At 41.9% G+C, this 21241-nt stretch overlaps 1 protein-coding gene across 5 annotated transcripts in view; it reads right to left on the reverse strand.

The window, feature by feature from the left end:
- il2 (interleukin 2) overlaps positions 1–21241 on the reverse strand; it is a 108075-nt gene that overhangs the window by 64598 nt on the left and 22236 nt on the right. Inside the window, exon 2 of one of the 5 annotated variants that reach the window (XM_072254743.1) lies at positions 5313–5418. The exons of the other annotated variants lie outside the window; for them this stretch is intronic. The gene's annotated coding sequence lies outside the window, so the exon portion shown is untranslated. The remainder of the gene's footprint in view (positions 1–5312; positions 5419–21241) is intronic. 5 annotated transcript variants of the gene reach the window in all.

Consider the following 21241-nt stretch of genomic DNA (forward strand, 5'->3'; position numbering starts at 1 on the left):
AACATTGTGGGCCGAAGGGCCTGTACTGTGCTGTACTATCCTATATTCTATGTTAAACCCAAAAATCACTAACATTTTGGGCTACATCAGATCTGGAGTAACAATAACTTCATTCTCCTTTACACTTGTGTACAGGAAATAACATTCCGTAGTTCTGAATCTCAAACAAGTTTTTGGCACATTTCACATTTGTATTAAATTTGTTCATAGTTAAAATTCTTCTGATTGACAAGTGTATTAACAAGTGTGAAAGGCCAAAAATGATTTACATACATTTAAAAATTTCAGTTTCCCAGCATTGTAGTGCAAGGAATGGGAATGACATTACTTTACAATACAAATTAAGAAAAATCAAATAAGAATGAAATACAGCTGCAGATTAATTGACTAGGTTGTTCATGTAGTTGTATATATTTATTTTTAAATAAGTGAGCCGGGCAGAAAGGTAACAGATGTACATGCACTGAAGCACAAGTCAACTGACGACATCATGATGAATAATTTTTCCATCAGGCACCTATTGAAGATTATTGAAATTAAAGTGCATGGCACCAAAAAGATCCTGAGCTGAAACCCAATCCCAACGCAGGTGCACACCATCAGCAATCACTACAGCATATCACCTTCCATTTCCTTTTACTTTGAGCAAAACAAACTACTTACAATGCAGTGACTTGTTATATTTGTTCTGACATTCACAATCCAGTCTACTTGTGGCCCCAGTTTTCTGCTCCAGAGAATGCAATTCCAAACATTCCTGTAGATCTTTCTTAGCATGCTGTCCAGTTTAATGACATCCTTCCTATACCAGCCTGTCTACCTGCAACCCTTTTTTCATAGAACTATACAACTATGTACCTTCTATTCTACAGCACACCCTGGGGCCCTGCTATTTACTTAATAACTTCCCTTCTTTTTTATTTTTTCCCCCAAATTTGGATTCTCTTTTGCTATCTGCTGTTTTATTGCACGAGTGCTCAGTGCTTCAGCATAAATTTAGCTTTGACTTTGTTTCTTCTGCTTAATTTGCCTTTGGTGTTTCACTCTTTGCTAGTTCGTTGGATTTATTTAAAGCATTGAAGAATATATCAGCTGAATGGCATTGACTTTCATTTTAAATGTCCATATTTCTGATTTTTGTTCCTTGGTCCATTTTCATCCCATCAAAATTACTTTGGTTCCTGCGCTTTCTCAATCTTTTTAATACTTTATTGTTATTGCCTAGGTGATCTGTGTATAATTCCCTCACCTTTATTGGTTCTCTTATTATTAGGTCTAGCAACGATTCCTCTCTGTTTTTATGATTAAAAACATGTCCTCCCATCTTTGCTAACATTCCTCATGTAACTGACCTGCATTCTTCCAGGTCAGTGAACACCCCACTGGCCTTTACTATTCATTACAATCCACCTGCACTCTGTGCAGTTGCACATGCTTTTTAATAATTAACAATGCTCTCTCTAATAGTACAAATACGTCATCTGGTTGTTCCTCTCTTTGACCATGTCACTAAATTCTACAGGTTGACATTCCGTGGTCCATATTCCCTCTGCTGTCTGTAAGGAGTTTGCACGTTCTCCCCGTGACCACTTGGGTTTCCTTAGGGTGCTCTGGTTTCGTCTCACAATCTAAAGATGTACCAGTTGGTAGGTAAATTAGCCTGAGATTAGGCTAGGGTTAAATCGGGGGTTGCTGGACAGCATGGCACGAAGGGACAGAAGTGTCTACTTCGCACTGTATCTAAGTAAGTAAATAAATAACTCCTGTGATTTGGCACGTTTTGAACCTGTAGCCCTTGTCAGTACTAATTAACTGGTTCTAAATAAGATCTGAGATCTAAAATTAACTAACCTAAATGTGTGGCTAATTAATTTACCAGTGAAATTTTTGCAATCTTAGCTTATTGTTTTTCTGACATAGGGAAACTTTGGGTTACAGATAATTGTCAGAACACTTATGTAACCTGGAGGAGTTTAAAAGCATAGCATTTAAAAAAAAAATTCTGATGCTCAGAGGAAGATGATTGAGGGGCAATTTCTGTGTTCTGGCATCAGTTAAATCCCAAGGGTGCCAGTTAAAGAGTTACAACTTTAGTAATTTGGGATCTTCACCAAGTTAACCGCTTCCTATTTTATTTGGCTGCAATGTATATTCCTGAACTCCTGATAGTTCAATGAGCCTGTTTTAATTTAATGAGCTTGGTTTACTTCATAGCTTCCACTATAATAGTTGAACTAAGTTTACTTTTACTATGTCTGAATTTAAATTTCATCAATATGCTTCCATACCAATATTCAGTCAAGCTGGAAAACTAGTGTTCTGCAAAAGAATGTTCTTCAGTCTGGAAAAGTTATCAGTTCATTACCAACTACACCTTGCCCTGCTAATCCCACTCCTCCCAAACTGGTTGAATGAGTTCTATTGCATATTTGATTTGCAGATCACACTTCAAAAACCCCCTCGACTGCCCATTCAGCCCTTTGATCTTTGTCTGCCCTTTGTCATCAAGGAAGGGGGCTGAGAAAGTTTTTCAGCAAGAAAAATACCAAGGCGGCTGCAGGCCCCAATTCCTTCTCCTCTGCCATCCTTAAACACTGTGCTAACCAGCTATCTACAGTTTTCGCAGACATTTTCAGTCAGTCTCCCTAACTATGCACTGGTTCAGCATGTTTCAAGTATTCTGTTATTATTCCAGACACCCCCTCCCCGCCAAAAAAAAATCAAAGATCACGGGACTCATGACAACAGTCAAGTTACACGCACTTCAGTCATAATGAAGACTTCTGAAAGGTTGATCATGTCATTTCCTAAATCCATAACTCAAAATTTTCTAGATCTGCTGTTCGCCTACAGAGCACCAGATCTGTAGATCAGTGGTCCCCAACCACCAGGCCATGGACCGGTACCGGGCTGCAAAGCATGTGCTACCGGGCCGCGAGGAAACGATATGATTTGACGATATGATTTGGCGATATGAGTCAGCTGCACCTTTCCTCATTCCCTGTCACGCCCACTGTTGAGCTTGAATGCACGAAAGGTCATTACGCATGTGAGATCATTACCGCGCATCATTCATGTCAGCGCGGGAAGGAGATCAACTCCTCCAGCTTGCAAATGATGGCGGGCTGAAAAGTATGTTTGACATAACATCTCTGCCGGCATTCTGGATCAAAGTCAAGGCTAAATATCCTGATAGCCACGAAAGCACTGAAAACGTTGCTTCCATTTCCGACATATCTCTGCGATGAATGTACGGGAAAACTAAATTGCGGAATAGACTGGACATAAGGAACCCCCTTCGAGTATCGCTGTCTCCCGTCACCCCTCGATGGCGCCGTCTTGTTACAGGGAAACAAGCCCAGGGCTCCCACTGATTCAGCGATATTGGTGTGTTGCAATGATTTCATATGTTCATACGGTGAAAATATGTGCTGTGTGTTTAATATCCAAACGTTACTTAAAATGTTATGATGCTATTGAGTTATAAGTGATTTATCACTACATTTATGCAAGGAAAATATGCGCTGTGTTTAATATTAAATTCGTTAAGACAAACCCTTTTAGAAATGAATTTGAGTGTATTAGCCACTTATAAGTAACTTATAGTTCTTATCACCTATATTCTGGTCATGATTAACATCCCACGCCCCCAGAACAGAATCGCCAAAAACAATTTGTAGAAAAAAATCGGCACGTACATGCACGCGCAAGTCACGCATGCGCACTGGTGCCCGCACAAGGCTTCATTGCCATGGTAGTCTTCTCAGGGTAAACACAACCCTACACCCCCCCACCCCCGGGTCGGCCGGTCCGCAAGAATATTGTCATTAATTGGTCTGCGGTGCAAAAAAGGTTGGGGACTGCTGCTGTGCTGTAGATGATGCAAGTTACTACCAGTCTAGATTTCATTCTACAAAACCTCGATTCCCCAGTACACATGACAGGATTCTCTTTGTTGATTTCAAACCATCATCCATGATCTTCTGCAAGAGAAACTCTCCAAACTTAACACTCTAGGTCCCATCTGCAGGTGGATCACAAGATTCCTCACTGACAGGAGGCAGTTTGTGAGACTAGGCAAGTCCATCTCCAGATCCCACCCAGTCAGCAGTGGTATGCCTCAGGAGCGTGTTCCCGCCCTCTCCTATTTTTTCTACACGCTAATGACTGTGTCTCCACAGATCCATTAGTCCAGCTGATAAAGTGTGCAGACAACACCACTGTCATTGGACTAACCACCAGAGGCTACAGATCCAAGTACTACTAGAAAGTAAGCAAACTAATGTCCTGGTGCAATCACAACAATTTGGAACTGAATGCCCTCAAAACTGCCACTATTCATAACAACTTCAGGAGAAATGTGTCTCCTCTCTTCCTACTCATCATTAGCAATACTGCAGGGAGCACCATTCCAACATTCAGATTCCTGGCCATCATTATTTTGCAGGACCTCACGTGGGAGAACTACATCTCCTTCAATAACAAAAAGGCTCAGCCGAAGATGTACTTCTTGTGGAAGTTGGTAAAATTCCACATTTCCCAGAACATACTGGTACTATTCTACACTGCCATTGTACAGAGCATCCCCACATCAGCCATTACTGTCTGGATTGCTGCAGCATCCTCTCACAATAAACGAACTCTACAGCGAAACATTGGGTCATTGGCTGCAGACTACCATCACTGCAGGACTTGTATGTGACCCGGAAAAAGAAGCAAGCAGGAAAATTATTGTGGACACTACCCACTCAGCAAATGGCTTTTCCAAAAGCTCCCTTCTTGAAAGCACTATGAAGCTATTAAAACAAAAACATAATGCCATTTTAAAAGTTTCTTCATCCAGGCAGTTAATCTGATCAACCGTTCTAGTTAGGTCCCCTTGGCCCCTTTACCTATTACCCTCTCCCCCCAGTCACTGCACTGTAAGCACTTAAAACCACTTTTGATAAAGCTGTTTACATTATAAACATATGGTGGCATTCAAGAACATTTTATTCACTATCTGTACTTTCAGCTCGAAACTTTACTTCTTATATAACTTGATTTTTTTTTGCTGCATCTTGCATCACACAACACAGCAAATTTGTGGTACATGTAAATGCATATGGTAAATAAGGTTGATCCTTGTTGTTCATACCTTAAAACAGCAGTTCCTAACCTGGAGTCCACTAACACCTTACTTAATGGTATTGGTCCATGGCATAAGAAAAGGCTGGGAACCCCTGCCTTAAAATATTGTTATTAAATCCCTGTCACTTAAAAGGAATCCTCTCTGGTTCAGATGCAGAAAGTTGTCACAGTAGTGATGATACCTGTGTCTGATATAAATTCAGTCTCCACTTCTACACCAGTCTTTCAGCTACGTGTTATCTGCAGAACTTCAGTTCCCAGTGTGCAATGCAGGTGGTTCACCTGAAACTGAAAGTGACATTGATGAACGGGACGCAGACACTAACACACACTCTCGGCAAGCTGAAGGTTCCAAGTAAAAATGTGGTTGACCTGAAGCCATTCTGTAAATAAAATAGTTCCAGCATTTTTACCAATGCAAAGGCTTTCTTTGTTAAAGAACAAACATAACACCACATTTTCACTTTCACTATTCGCCTATTCTTATAACATTTAGTCTCAGAACTATTAGTTTTGTATTAATATTACGCACTTCTTCCTGACAAAACAAAACTTTACAATTCATTAAGAGTTAGGGAAATATTTCAAGAGCATGAGTGCTGGATTGTGATTCATGGAGAAGGGAGGTCGTTGTACTTTCATTCCACATGGATAATCATCATAATAAACAAAATTTATTGTAAAGAAGAAATAGTTTGATTGAAGTAATTGTTCTAGTCTTGCACAAGATAGCTTCCAAAGTGTATTCTTCATGCAGACACTCATTCACACAGCACTGCAAGTTCATCTGAGCATATAATAAAGCATTCGCTGTCATTTACACAAGAGTGTATTCTTCATCGTCATTTGTTCCTTCTTAGAAAGATAAAGTAAGTAAATGAATCCATGCTGGGAGCTGCAGCCACTGAGCTTTGATCCTGTCTTCTCGTGCTTTCGTGAAGAGTTTGTACGAACTCCCTGTCACTAACTGGGTTTTCTTCCTCATCCCAGAGACACAGATGTTGATAGGGTACTTGGCTACTATTAATTACCTCAAGTATAAATTAGTAGTAGGAGAATAGGGTTGGAGTTGGAGTTGGAGTTGATGAGCATGTGAGAAAGAATAGATCACAAGGAAATAAATGGGTGAAAAGAATTGAAGAGAGCAGGGATCATCTTGGGCTGAATGGCCACCTTCTATGTCATAAGGGGAAAAAAACTTAGAAATCATTTGGGTTTTACTTAACCATATAGTCCCTTGAGGTTTATTTCTGCATTCAATCAGCTAATATCAATATTTAGCAGCCAGGAGTGCCAGTGAAAACACACTGCAGCCGTCTTTGCTACACATCATCCACTGACAGTTTGCTGACAAAAGCGTATAAGAAACAGAGTTTAATCTTAGAATTCACTCCATAATTTAATACTAACAGGAGTGCACTAAAGTTAGAATAGACGAAGGACAAGACAAAGAAAGCTATTTATATTCCTTAGTGCTATAGCTGTTCCGTGCGAGCAGCACTTACCGTGTGAGACAGAGTAACGTTGCTGGTAATCAGCTAGAGCTCAAGAAACGCAGCTACGGTCTGTGGAGAGTCAGCAAGGCAGCGAAACAACAATACAGAGACAAGATTCAGACTTAACTTTCTACCAACAGCACATGCAGCTTACGGCAAGGTCTGCACACCGTCGCAGACTTCAAAGCTAAACACACTGGAGTTTCCAACATCGATGCCTCTCTCCCAGACGAGCTAAATCTTTTTACTCCCGATTTGATGCAGCCAATACAGAGCTGCTGAGGAGACCTGCAGATGATGCGACCAGCAGCTTGGTCATCTCTGAAGCCAAAGTACGCAGGTGTTTCCAACGGGTGGACAGTCGCAAGGCTGCGGGACCGGATGGCATCCCAGGGCGGGTACTGAGGATGTGCGTGGCACAACTGGCAGCTGTGCTTACAGACAATTTTAATCTCTCCCTCTCCCAGTGTAGAGTGCCCTCCTGCTTCAAAACATCCACCATTGTCCCTGTACCTAAAGAGACGAAGGTAACATGCCTGAACGACTGGCGTCCTGTCACACTCACTTCAATAATAAGCAAATGCTTTGACAGGCTGGTCAAGGACTATATCTGCAGCTTGCTACCACCCAAACTGGACCCCCTACAATTCACCTACTGATACAACTCATCGATAGACGACGCAATAGTCACTGCTCTACATGCCATCCTTACACATCTGGACAAGAAGAATGCTTATGTGAGGATGCAGTTCTTGGACTACAGTTCAGCATTCAACACCATAATTCCCTCCAGGTTCGACAAGAAGCTTAGAGGCCTCGGCCTTCACCCTGCCTTGTGCAGCTGGATCCTGGACTTCCTGTCAGATCGCTGGCAGGTGGTTAGAGTGGGCTCCCTCTCCTCTGCCCATGACTGTGTCATCACCCACAGCTCCAGTCTGCTGATCAAATTTGCTGACGACACTACACTGATTGGCCTAATCTCAAATAATAATGAGGCAGCCTACAGAGAAGAAGTCATCACTCTGACACAGGAGAAAACAACTTCTCCCTCAACGTCGCAAAAACAAAGGAGCTGGTTGTGGACTACAGGAGAATAGAGTCCACAGACATTAATGGATCTGGGGTTGAAAGGGTGAACAGCTTTAAGTTCCTTGGCATAAACATCCTCACATGGTCTGTACATACTGGCTGTGTGGTGAAAAAGGCACAACAGCGCCTCTTTTGCTTCAGACCGTTGAAGAAGTTTGTTATGGCTCCCCAAATTCTAAGAACTTTCTATAGGGGCACAATTGAGAGCATCCTGACTGGCTGCATCACTGCCTGGTATGGAAACTGTACCTCCCTCAATCGCAGGACCCTGCAGAGAGTGGTGCCGACAGCCCAGCATATCTGTAGTTGTGAACTTCCCATGATTCAGGACATTTACAAGGACAGGTGTGTAAAAAGGTCCTGAAGGATCAGTGGGGACCTGAGTCACCCCAACCGCAATCTATTCCACGGGCTACCATCCGGGAAGCGGTACCGCAGCATAAAAGCCAGGACCAACTGGCTCCAGGACAGCTTCTTCCACCAGTCAGACTGTTTAATTCATGCCAATGCTACTGTATTTCAATGTTATATTGACCATCCTGTCATTCACAACATTTATTATAAATTGCTATAATTGCACATTTGAATGGCGGCGTAACATAAGGATTTTTACTCCTCATGTATTTGAGGGATGTAAGTAATAAAGTCAATTTAATTCCATACCACACGTCTAATGCTAAAGGTAGAATGAAGACAATTAGCACCAAGATCAAATGCACAAGGTTGTAAAGAGTTTACTTCCTAGAAAACACCTGCATTATGGTTTATATCCTAAATGGCTGATTACATTTTATATTTTATGAGTAAGATAGCTGATAGGAGGAGTGAGGAGAAGATGGCAGCGCGACACAGCTCTCTGGTAAAATGATATCGTATCTGTTAAATAGGGGCCGTGGACAATTCTGATTTGATGGAGACAGATGAGAGAAGCAGAGGAACATCGGGAGAAATTTCTGAAATGCCTAGTTCTCTGCTGTTACTACTGTGCGATCGAGAATCTCCAGAGGGAAGGCCCCAAAATCCCCGGCTTTTCCTGCTGCTGGTGACCGAGGCTGAGGTCGAAGCATTCGGATAGAGATGGTGCTCGGTACTCGGTGTCGGAGAGGTGATCAGAGCTCAAAGTTTTCGGATGACTCAGAGTCGGATTGTGGTCGGGCATGGCAGGGAGAGTTTTCTTCCTTCTCCCGTCTGCATGAGATGTGGGACTTTGGAGAGACTTTGAACTTTTTTACTGTGCTTCATCAAGTTATGGTATTGTTGCACTGTTGTAACTATATGTTATAATGATGTGGTTTTGTTAGTATTTCAGTCTTGGTCTGTCCTGTGTTTCTGTGATATCACACCAGAGGAATATTGTATCATTTCTTAATGCATGCATTACTAAATGACAATAAAAGAGGACTGCGTGTTCTCATAATCTAATCTAATCACATCATTCATAAACAGGTTGTAGACATACTAATTAGAGTTTAAGAAAGCTTACTGGAAATAAAGTGAAATGAGTAAAGCACGGTGGTTAAGATTAAGCACTTTGCATAACTCCTTACCTTACAAAGACATAAATCAAAAACTAAACAATGAGCATATCATTAGTTCTGGAGTCAAGGGTTCATTTGATATTGCGGTAAAGCTATCACTGGCCAACAGCCAAAGTCCAACAATCAGATGACAAGTAGCAACAGAGCAGCGATGAAAGTGTGACAGGATAAAGTAAAATTCAAAAAGTTCTCTAGATGTTGGAAGTATTGAGCAACATGCACAAAGCACTGGTTCAGTAGCATCTATTGAGGGGAATGAACAGTCAACACTGAAAGATCTTGGCCTGAAACATTTAATATTCATTTCCTTCTATAAATACTGCTTCACCTGCTGGGTTCCTCCAGCATTGTGCACGTTATTCAGAACAGATTGATTCTTCATCAGTCGGAGAGCATTTGAAAATCTGGCTGAGTGGCACTATTCAATATTGCAAACCAAGGAGATGGATCTGGCATGGTCCGGTCCGTGAAATCTGGATTCCAGTTCACAGTCTGGTCCATCGTTCCTTATTCCAGGTTTCCTGGTTTTCCCTTTTCTGTTGGGTGCTCTAATTGAGGCAGCTGATTCACATTTTGGGCTGGCTACATAAATAGCTCCTTGGTTCAGCTTCAGTGCATGTCTTATCAAGTTAGAGAATATATTAGACCTCCCTTACACTGTTATAATTGCCAGAGATTTGGCCATGTTGCTGGTTCATGTTGAGGTAAAAGAAGATGTATGAAATGTGGAGAGGATCATGATATTAAAGCCTGTAAGGCAGCAGTGCCTAGGTGCAGTAACTGTGGAGGGGACCATATAGTGGCATTCAGAGGATGTAAGTATTTCAGTAAGGCAAAGCAGATTCAGGATGTTAGTATCCAACAAAAAATATCATATGCTGAGGCAGTAAAGAAAGTTGATGGAGAGCAAAGGATAAGTAAAGAAAAGATTGGAATGATGGGGAGTCAGTTCATTCCGAGTTCTCCAACTATGGTTCCTTCAGGCACGTTGTTGATGACTAAAGAGTCTTTTTTGGCATTTGTTGTTGATGTACTGGTCGAAGCTAAAACTACAGCCAAGAGGTTGGATATGATAAAAGTAGTTGTTGGAGCTGCAGAGAGGTTCCTTGATATAAAACAGATTTCACTGGAAAAGTTACATGAGAATATGACAGACAATCACTGAATACTTCCCAGTTGTCGGGATCAGAGAGTACGGAGAAGCTTTATGTGGATGAAGAGGCCAATAATTAGTATTTGGATGTTTTTAATATTACAATGGAATCCAAGAAGTTTATCTGCAAATGGTCAAGAATTTAAAAAGGTTTGTTGGAACTTTGAAAGACAAGCCTGATTTGATCTGTATACAGGAGACATGGTTAAAGCCTCATTTAGATTTTGTGATCCCTGGATATGATAGTTTGAGAGCTGCGAGAATGGGTAAATCTGGTGGAGAGTGTGCAACTTTCATAAAAACAGGACTCCAGTTTAGAAGACTTGATTTTAAATCTAACCTTGAAATTGTGGCTGTGGAGGTTTGGAGCTCTCGTGGTCAAATAACTTTGATTAACTTTTATAAGCCAGGTAATATGATATTATCAGATTTGGATGAAATTATGAATAAGGTAAGATCCCCAGTAATCTGGGTTGGAGATTTCAATGCCCATAACCCTATATGGGGTAGTGAAAGTAAAGATAGTAATGGAGCGGTGGTAGAGGAGTTTCTAGATAAATACAACATGGTACTGCTGAATGACGGAAGGCCTACAAGATTTAATATTGTAAAGAATACTTGTAGTCACTTAGACTTATCTATCACTTCCTCAAACTTGGGTAGGGTTAGGGAATAGGATGTTATGGACAGATACACTCTAGGAAGTGATCACTATCCTATATTATGTAGATTTGGAAGAAATTTGATAGTAGAAGTTGAAGAGAGGTCTGCTAGGTGTAATTTTTCTTTAACTCATTGGGATGAATACCAGGAGAAAGCTGTGGATATAATAGAAGAGGTTAATAGCGAGGGCTCCATAGACGATTGGAATGAATCCCTCTGTTCTATAATTCATAAAGTTGCTCAGTTGGCTATTCCACTACGGAATGTTTCTAAGGCTCGAGCACTAGTTCCGTGGTGGAATAAAAATTGTGATATAGCACTAAGAAACAAAAATAGAGCTTACAGGAAATTAAGAAAGTATCCAGTGTTAGATAATGTTATGGAGTATAAAAAGCAAAGAGCAGTAGCAAGGAGAGTAACTGAAAATGCAAAGAGGGATAGTTGGAGAAGATCTTGTGGAACCCTGAGCCCTGAGACACCTATAGAGCAGCTATGGATGATCATTCACAGAATGTCAGGCATATATAGGAGACCATTTATCCCAGCTTTGCTGCAAGGAGATATTGAAGCTGTAACCAATAAGGAAAAGGCTGATATGTTTGTAGAGGTGTTCCAAGCGTTACACAGTTCTGGAGAGTTAGGTGATTTGAGAAAGGAAATTATGTTAAAGGAGAGTTGGAAACTGGACAGGAGTTTGGATGATGATAATCGCTCCATAAAGTTGTTTTTCTCCCTTCAGGAATTGCAGGAAGCTGTCCAATCAGGTTCAAACACTTCTCCTGGTAGGGATGGATTGTGTTATGAATTGCTTAAGCATTTAGATGGCTCTGTATTAATAGAAATTCTAGCATTGTTTAATTCAGTGTGGAAAGAAGGAAAATTACCAGTAGAGTGGAAGCATGCGGCGGTAGTTCCAGTTTTAAAGCCAGGTAAGGACACGTCTAGTCCGAGTCCATGTCGGCCTATAGCTTTAACGTCAGTGCTTTGTAAAATTATGGAACGAATGGTCACCAACAGACTTGTTTATTTTTTGGAAAATAAGGAACATTTTGCTGCCTATCAAAATGGTTTTAGAACTGGAAGATCAACAATGAAATCTGTTGCCCTTTTAGATCATGATATTAAAAAAGTGTTTCAAAATAGATAAGTAATGGTATGTGTATCTCTAGATATTGAAAGAGCATATGACTCTCTATGGAGGGATGGCTTATTAATTAAACTCTATGATGTGGGAATTAGAGGTAGAATGCTTAATTGGATCAAAGATTTCCTTAAGGAAAGGACAATTCAAGTAAGAATAGGCGGAACAAGCACCAAGTCAGTTTAAATAGGTAATGGTACCCCTCAAGGAAGTGTGATTAGTCCAGTTCTTTTTAATGTCATGATAAATGATATCTTTGATCAGGTAGGGACAGGATTTGGCAAATCATTGTTTGCAGACATGGTGCAATCTGGAAAAGAGGAAGAAACATCAAGTATATATTAAGGCAGGTACAAAAGGCTTTAAGATCAGTTGAAAACTGGGCTAAAAATTGGGGTTTCAGAATTTCTGCTTCTAAGTCCAAATATATGATTTTTGGCTTTAGAAGAAAGATTCCTGATTGTGAATTGTGCCTATATGATTCTCCACTACAAAAAGTCAAGGTATTCAAGTTTTTAGGTGTCTGGTTTGATGAAAGATTTACTTGGAGGGTTCATATAGATAAAACAATTGGAAAGTGTGAGAAAGGTTTAAATGTTATGAGAAGTATTGCTGGATGCGACTGGGGAGCAGAGCGGGGAACTATGTACTTAATATATCCAGCTATGATTAGATCAGTTATAGATTATGGTTGTATTGCTTATGGTTCTGCTGCTACGGCAGTGCTTGGAAAACTAGAAACTGTGCAGTCCAAAGCACATAAACTCTGTTGTGGAGCTTTTAGAACATCAGTTCCGGCATTATGTGTGGAGATGGGAGAAGTGACTCTGCATTTGAGACGAATTCAGTTGGGCCTGCAGTATTGGGCAAAACTAAATGGATTCAATCACAGCTGTCCTCCAAAGTGTCTTTTGCAGGGGAAGTCGGAGCACCAAAGTAAAATTAAAAGATACCCATTTTTAGATTTGGTTAATAACTGGGCTGTGAAATTGAAACTGACTGAGGAAGACATAGCTGACCAAATTTGCTTGCCACCCGTCCCTTTTCGGCTCTTTCCAGAACCAGAAGTAGGCCTATTCCTCCTTTTTCAGCTTCAAGGAAGCAGTGCAATTTCATTAGCGTTGATCACAAATGAATACTTAAATAATAAATGGGGGTGTTATCTGAATATTTTTACCGGTGGCTCAGTGGACCCTGAGAGCGGTAGGGCAGGATTTGGAATGCATGTGTCTCAACTTGGAGTTAAGATTGGTCACCGGGTTTCAGATGGTGTTTCTGTCTTTGCAACAGAATTATTAGCAATCCTCTGGGCCTTATGGTGGATAGAAGACTCTCGACCACGTAGGGTTATCATCTGTTCAGATTCTGCTGCTGACTTAAGAGTCTATAAAAGGGAATAAATTAAAAGCTCGTCCTGACATAGTTATTGAGATTCTCTTAGTGTTGTTTAGAGTAAGGAAGATGGGTTGTGCAGTTAGATTTTCATGGATACCTGGGCATGCTGGGGTGGAGGGAAATGAAATTGTGGATGGCATTGCAAAGTCTTCCTTACAGAGCAGGCGAGTATAAATTAGAGTTCCCCTAGGCAGAGCAGAATTGAGAAGTAGGATTAAAAAAGGTATAGAGAAGAAGTGGCAGGAGGATTGGAAAAATGAATTAAGGGACAGGCATTATTTTTCTAGTCACCCACTAGTTAAAAAGGTCTCGGACTGTTACCTTTTAAGTCATAGAGATATGGTGAAATTAACAAGACTTAGGTTGGGGCATTGTGGGTTAAACTATTATTTAAAGATAATAGGAAAACATCCTACTGGAGTATGTGACTGTGGTAGTCCGGAGACAGTCCAGAAACAGTCCAGTATGTTTTGCTGAGCTGTAATCGATACAAAACTGAAAGGAGCATGCTGTTCAAGAGGCTATAGGGCTTAAATTTAGTTTGGTTTTCTATTAAATCTTTGGCCACCAAGAGAATCAACATCTGATTGAAGAGTTTATTATTCAGTTTATACATGAGACTAGGTTATATTCAAGAATTTGAGTTCCTTGAAGTCCTATAAAAGGAGAAGAAGGAGGAGAAGAAGGAGAATAATAATAATATTCAGTTGCTGGATTGTTCCTGTCAAAACCCCCTGTCTGAATTTCTTTTCTGACCCTTCCTCCTGAAGCCTTGCCCTGCTACCTAGTGTTGGGAACTGTTCTCTGTGTCCACACCTTCGCTAGGTCGGTCCAGCCGTTTGCCACTACCTCTGTGTTCTGTGTAAGAGTCCCGGCGCTAAGTCCTGTTCCCAAGGAGGGGTCCTGGCTCTGTGTTCCATGTCCCTGCATTCCTGTCTCCCTTGACCAAGTCTAGGCTTCGTGTTCTCATCCTGTCCATGTGCCTCGCCCAGCCTGGTGCTGGGGTTTCCTCATCCTGTCCAGGAGTCACTCGTCCAGCCCTGTAGCCAAGTCATGTCTTCATCTGGATCTGAAGTCTGAGCCAAGACCCAGGTTCTCGGTCCTTGTCCAGTCTCCGACTCGGAGTCCAAGCCCAGGATCCTAGTTCCCTGTTCCTTGTCCTGGTTCCGCTTTCCTAGCCAAAGTCCTAGCCCAAGTCTGTGTCCTTTGTCCTAGCCCAAGTCTGTGTTCTTGTCCCAGCTCTCTAGTCAAGTCCTGTTCCTAGTACTTCAGTGTCTGTGTCTTGCATTTGGGTCCGCTCCCAGCACCCCCCCATATGACAGGATCATTGACTTCAGGGTGAAGCAACTGGATATCTATGAGCCAGTCCTCATCAGGAGATCAGAGGTAGAGAGGGAGGGTCAACAACTTTAATTTCTCAGTGTTATCATTTTAGTCCTGAGTCTAGAACACAAGTGCCATTATGAAGAAAGCACAGCAGTGTGCCTGCTTTCTCAGAAGTTTGCGAAGATTCGACATGTCATCTAAAAATCTGACAAACTTCTATAGTTGTATTGTGGAAGGTATATTTACTGGTTGCATCAAGGCCTGGTATGAAAACACCAATGTGTTTGTACAGAAAAGCCTATAAAAAGTAGTGGATACTACCCAGTCCAACACAGGTAAAGCCCTCCCTACCATTATGCACATCTACAGTTGAAGTCAGAAGTTTACATACACCTTAGCCAAATACATTTAAACTCAGTTTTTCACAATTCCTGACATTTAATCCTAGAAAACATTCCCTGTCTTAGGTCAGTTAGGATCACTATTTATTTTAAGAATGTGAAATGTCAGAATCATAGTAGAGAGAATGACTTATTTCAGCTTTTATTTCTTTCATCACTTTCCCAGTGGGTCAGAATTTACATACACTTTGTTAGTATTTGGCAGCATTGCCTTTAAATTGTTAAACTTGGGTCAAACATTTTGGGTGGCCTTCCACAAGCTTCTCACAGTAAATTGCTGGAATTTTGTTCCATTCCTCCAGACAGAACTGGTGTAACTGAGTCAGGTTTGTAGGCCTCCTTGCTCGCACACGCTTTGTCAGTTCTGCCCACAAATTTTCTATCGAATTGAGGTCAGAAAATGATGTCAAGTCTGGTTCATCCTTGGGAGCAATTTCCAAATGCCTGAAGGTACCACGTTCATCTGTACAAACAATAGTACGCAAGTATAAACACTATGGGACCACGCAGCCGTCATACTGCTCAGGAAGGAGACACATTCTGTCTCCTAGAGATGAACGTACTTTGGCGCGAAAAGTGCAAATCAATCCCAGAACAACAGTAAAGGACCTTGTGAAGATGCTGGAGGAAACAGGTAGACAAATATCTATATCCACAGTAAAACGAGTCCTATATCGACATAACCTGAAAGGCTGCTCAGCAAGGAAGAAGCCACTGCTCCAAAACAGCCATAAAAAAGCCAGACTACAGTTTGCAAGTGCACATGGGGACAAAGGTCTTACTTTCTGGAGAAATGTCCTCTGGTCTGATGAAACAAAATTTGAACTGTTTGGCCGTAATGACCATCGTTATGTTTGGAGGAAAAAGGGTGAGGCTTGCAAGCCAAAGAACACCATCCCAACCGTGAAGCATGGGGGTGGCAGCATCATGTTGAGGGGGTGCTTTGCTGCAGGAGGGACTGGTGCACTTCACAAAATAGGTGGCATCAAGGGGAAGGAAAATTATGTGGATATATTGAAGCAACATCTCAAGACACCAGCTAGGAAGTTAAAGCTCGGTCGCAAATGGGTCTTCTAAATGGACAATGACCCTAAGCATACCTCCAAAGTTGTGGCAAAATTGCTTAAGGACAATAAAGTCAAGTTATTGGAGTGGCCATCACACAGCCCTGACTTCAATCCGATAGAAAATTTGTGGGCAGAACTGACAAAGCATGTGTGAGCAGGGAGGCCTACAAACCTGACTCAGTTACACCAGTTCTATCTGGAGGAATGGAACAAAATTCCAGCAATTTACTGTGAGAAGCTTGTGGAAGGCGACCCAAAATGTTTGATCCAAGTTAAGCAATTTAAAGACAATGCTACCAAATACTAACAATGTGTATGTAAACTTCTGACCCACTGAGAAAGTGATGAAAGAAATAAAGGCTGAAATAAGTCATTCTCTCTACTATTATTCTGACATTTCACATTCTTAAAATAAATAGTGATCCTAACTGACCTAAGACAGGGAATGTTTTCTAGGATTAAATGTCAGGAATTTTGAAAAACTGAGTTTAAATGTATTTGGCTAAGGTGTATGTAAACTTCCGTCTTCAACTGCACATGGAACACAATTGCAGGAAAACTGCATCCATTATCAGAGACCCACACCATACACGCAATGCTCTCTTCTCGCTGCTGCCATTAGCAGAAGGGACTGAAGCCTCAGAACCTGCACCACCACGTTTAGGAACAGTTATTACCCTTCAACCATCAGATTCTTGAACCAGAAGGGATAACTTCACTCACCCTATCACTGAACTGGACTCACTTTCAAGAACACTTCATCTTATGTTCTTGATTTTAACTGCTTATTTATTTAACATTTTTACCATTTCTTTTTTCCCCTCTCTCTATTTGTACATTGTTTTTGGTCCGCCCTGTTGGGTGTGATATTTCAATAAATGCATTGCTTCGTGCATTCCCTGTGATGGCCTGCAAGATAATTAATCTTAGGGTTGTATACAGTGACATATCTGCACTTTGATAACAAGTCTACTTGAACCTTGATGCAAGATTAACCACCTGCATAATGCCTTGTGGCAAAAAATATAGAGAAAAATCTCAAGCAACATACATCAAAGTTGCTGGTGAACGCAGCAGGCCAGGCAGCATCTCTAGGAAGAGGTACAGTCGACGTTTCGGGCCGAGACCCTTCGTCAGGACTAACTGAAGGAAGAGTTAGTAAGAGATTTGAAAGGGGGAGAGGGACGGGGAGATCCGAAATGATAGGAGAAGACAGGAGGGGGAGGGATGGAGCCAAGAGCTGGACAGGTGATTGGCAAAGGGGATATGAGAGGATCATGGGACAGGAGGCCTAGGAAGAAAGACAAGGGGAAGGGGGGAAAAGCCCAGAGGATGGGCAAGGGGTATAGTGACAGGGACAGAGGGAGAAAAAGAATGTGTGTATAAAAATAAATAACGGATGGGGTATGAGGGGGAGGTGAGGCATTAACGGAAGTTAGAGAAGTCAATGTTCATGCCATCAGGTTGGAGGCTACCCAGACGGAATATAAGGTGTTGTTTCTCCAACCTGAGTGTGGCTTCATCTTTACAGTAGAGGAGGCCGTGGATGGACATGTCAGAATGGGAATGGGATGTGGAATTAAAATGTGTGGCCACTGGGAGATCCTGCTTTCTCTGGCGGACAGAGCGTAGATGTTCAGCAAAGCGGTCTCCCAGTCTGCGTCCGGTCTTGCCAATATATAGAAGGCCACATCGGGAGCACCGGATGCAGTATATCACCCCAGCTGACTCACAGGTGAAGCGTTGCCTCACCTGGAAGGACTGTTTGGGGCCCTGAATGGTGGTAAGGGAGGAAGTGTAAGGGCATGTGTAGCACTTGTTCCGCTTACAAGGATAAGTGCCAGGAGGGAGATCGGTGGGGAGGGATGGGGGGGACGAATGGACAAGGGAGTCGTGTAGGGAGTGATCCCTACGGAAAGCAGAGGCGGGGGGGAGGGAAAGATGTGCTTAGTGGTGGGATCCCGTTGGAGGTGGCCGAAGTTACGGAGAATAATATGTTGGACCCAGAGGCTGGTGGGGTGGTAGGTGAGGACCAGGGGAACCCTATTCATATTGGGGTGGCGGGAGGATGGAGTGAGAGCAGAAGTGCACAAAATGAAAATCTCAATATATTCTGACACATCATTATGCTTGCACGCTAAAAGCTGCCTTTCCTCCAATAATAAGTGATGTCTCTAAAAAGATATATCACCAAAAAAAAGTGTGGTTGGCTCTGAGTTCCTATCAGACTCAGTAAAACTGTTAAAATTATTTTCAAGAATTATTGAATTAATCAAGAATTATCCACACCGGCACAAACAAAACAAAATGCCCACTATGTGAAATAACAGAGGAAACTTGGTGTAGTTTCTTTAAAGTTCATCCATTTACTTCTCTTGTACTTCTTATTTTAAAAAACACGGATACATACCGAATGCAGCAGTGCATTCTGCTTGATGAAACTCCAAAAACTAGACATTTTCTGTATATCATCCTACTCTATCCTGGAAATCACTCAATGAAATATTACTATAAATCTGTAGGCCAGTAGCTGCAGTCCTTAGTTTGCAGGTGTATTTATACATAGGCTCAAACTCGGTGCTAATCTATAAACAGACCCAGTGGTAAGTAAGTTTTCAAAGCAAGCAGTCATGTCATACAGCCAAGTAACATCCTGCTACTAACTATTCAAAAGTTATATCATTCAGTCATACTGTTATCACATGCTGTCAGAGGCCATGCTTCAGATACACCTGCTTGTTAATGCAAATACTGCATCCAATCAGCCAATTATATGGCAGCAACTCAATGCATAAAAGACTGCAGACATGGTCAAAAGGTTCACTTGTTGTTTAGACCAAACATCAGAAAGGGAAGAAGCGACTATAGATTATTGGCGCCAGACAGAGTGCTTTGCAGACATCCCACCCTGCAAAAACTCTGCTCAGGGAGGTAGCACCCCTGCCCCCCGCAACCCCATATCCCCCCACCCCCATCGACCTCCAAAGGTGTATGTAATACTTTGTTTAGTGATTTTGTCTAATCTGTAAACCAAGTGGGGTATATGCAGCAAATGTGACATTAAAGTATGTACTTATATTATATTATCATGTTTATTCTATTACAACCAAGTCTACAGGGAGTTTGACCTCATCACGTAGGACATCAATAGCGTAGCTCCTTGGCAGCTAGTCAGCTAGTTTAAATCAGGGGTCCCCAACCCTTTTTGCACCGCGGTCCGGTTTAATATTGACAATATTCTTGCGGACCAGCTGACCCGGGGGGGGCGGGGGGGGGGGGGTGTTAAACGCGACCAGAATATAGGTGCTAAGTCAACTATAAGTCACTTGTAAGTGGCCAATACACTCAATTTCGTTTCAAAAGTGGTTTATAACAGTGGTCCCAAACCTCCAGGCCGTGAAGAATGCAGCGGTACAGGGGTAGCCGGAACGCACGCTGCACATCTTTAAGAAAAAAGCCGAAATAAACAAGCTAATTGATTAGGTGCCGCCCAACAGGTAAATGTTGGCCCAGATCAGAGACAACGCTATATTCGCTGTATTCTTCACGGCCCAGAGGTTGGGGACCACTGAATTATAAGTCACTTATAAGTCAATAGCATCATAATATTTTAAGTAACGTTTGGATATTAAACACACAGCACATATTTTCCTCATATGAACATACAAAATCATTGCAACACACCAATATCGCTGAATCAGTGGGAGCCCTGGGCTTGTTTTCCTGCAACAGGTCGGTCCTATCGAGGGGTGATGGGAGACAGCGATACTCGAAGGGGGTTCCTTATGTCCAGTCTATTCCGCAATTTAGTTTTCGTTGCATTCATTGCAGAAAACTCCGCTTCGCAGAAATATGTTGGAAATGGAAGCAACGTTTTCAGTGCTTTTGTGGCTATCTCAGGATATTCAGCCTTGACTTTGATCTAGAATGCCAGCAGAGATGTTATGTCAAACACACTTTTCAGCCCACCGTCATTTGCAAGCTCGAGAAGTTGATCTTTTTCCCGCGCTGACATGGATGATTCACCAGGGACATTCACAAATGGGTCACGGACCCATTCCTTTGCACGTCTTGGGTCACTGATGACCTCGCGTGCGTTAAAATTCAACAGTGCGTGACAGGGAATGACGAAAGGTACAGCTGACTCGTATCGCTTCATATCACCAAATCATATTGTTTCCTCGCGACCTGGTGGTTGGGAACCACTCTTAGCACGAAGAGAGACCAATCAAGATGCTCGCTCTCCCTCTCAAAAAAATCTATTTCCGGGATATTATATATAATTTCCGGGCGTCAGGGAGCCACTATCGATATGCGGGAGATTCCCGGAACTTTCGGGAGAGGTGGGATGTCTGGCTTTGAGTATCTCAGAATCTGCTGCTCTCCTGGGATTTTTATGCACAAGTCTCTAGAGCTTACAGAGGATGGTGCGAAAAACAAAAGAAGATCATCCAGTGAGTGGCAATTCTGTGGTCAAATAAGAGAGATCAAAGGAGAATGGCCAGAATAGGTCAAGCTGATAGGAAGACGACAGTAACTCAAATAACCATGTATTACAACAGTGGTGTGCCAAGGAGCATCTCATTGAACTCTGAAGTGGATGGGCTACAGCAGCAAAACAAACCACCCTGTGTTCCACTCCCGCACCAATAAAGTGACCATTGAGTGCATCCACTGTACGCTTACAGTATGTGCTATAGCTAGTTTAACAAAGCTGAAGCAGTATCGATTGACTGCCCAAATAAAAATTTCAGTTACACACACCAAATTCTAAAACCAAAAGGCATCTCTTATTTTCTGATGCTTATTTTTGTAGGACCACAATCCCATAATAAATAAATT

This window comes from Mobula birostris, chromosome 4 (assembly GCF_030028105.1).
Source record: "Mobula birostris isolate sMobBir1 chromosome 4, sMobBir1.hap1, whole genome shotgun sequence".
NCBI lineage: Eukaryota > Metazoa > Chordata > Chondrichthyes > Myliobatiformes > Myliobatidae > Mobula > Mobula birostris.